Here is a 659-nt window from a genome sequence, read left to right as displayed (position 1 = left end):
TTGTGGCACATGTATAACATTGACTAGTATAGCTACATAATATTCAAATTAAGGTATTTTTGAAAATTATTTAATGGCCTGTAAAAATGAGTAGAATATAATATATATTTTTTACCATTTTAAAATCTCATCTTTATTGAGGTATGATTTATATACAAAAATGTAACTACTTTAGTATACAGGTTAATGAGTTTTTATTTTTTATTTTATTTATTTATTTTTTTAGGCGAGGCAACCCTTGGTTGACCTCACAGATTGCAAGGACCTTGTCAGCTTACAATCCCTTATTTTTTATGCCTATAGCACCTGGTCTTCCTATGTGGTCTCCCATCCAAGTACTAAACAGGCTGGACCCTGCTTAGCTTCCGAGATCAGACAGGATTGGGCTTGTTCAGGGTAGCATGGCTGTAGACACGTTTTTATTTTTTAAAACAAACTTCACTGAGGTATAATTAATGCACAATAAAATAAAACAATTTTAAGTGTACAATTTGATGAGTTTAGAAAAATGCGTATAATCACGTAACCACCACTGCAGTTGTGACAGACTATTTCTATTGGTCCCCCAAATGCCCTCCTGCTTCCTTAGAGTCCCTTGCTCTTCCCCACTCTCAGGCCTAGGCGACCACTGATTCCTTTCCCGTTGCCATAGATTAGAT

At 35.4% G+C, this 659-nt stretch overlaps 1 pseudogene; it reads right to left on the bottom strand.

Moving 5' to 3' along the window:
* Positions 1-294: 294 nt before the first annotated feature.
* On the bottom strand, positions 295-413 carry LOC120601339 (uncharacterized; annotated as a pseudogene).
* Between the last annotated feature and the right edge of the window lie 246 nt (positions 414-659).

The sequence above is a fragment of the Pteropus medius genome, unplaced genomic scaffold (genome assembly GCF_902729225.1).
Source record: "Pteropus medius unplaced genomic scaffold, Ma_sr-lr_union100, whole genome shotgun sequence".
NCBI lineage: Eukaryota > Metazoa > Chordata > Mammalia > Chiroptera > Pteropodidae > Pteropus > Pteropus medius.
The sequence above is the reverse complement of the archived record's forward strand: the minus strand, read 5'-3'. Positions and strand labels throughout refer to the sequence as shown.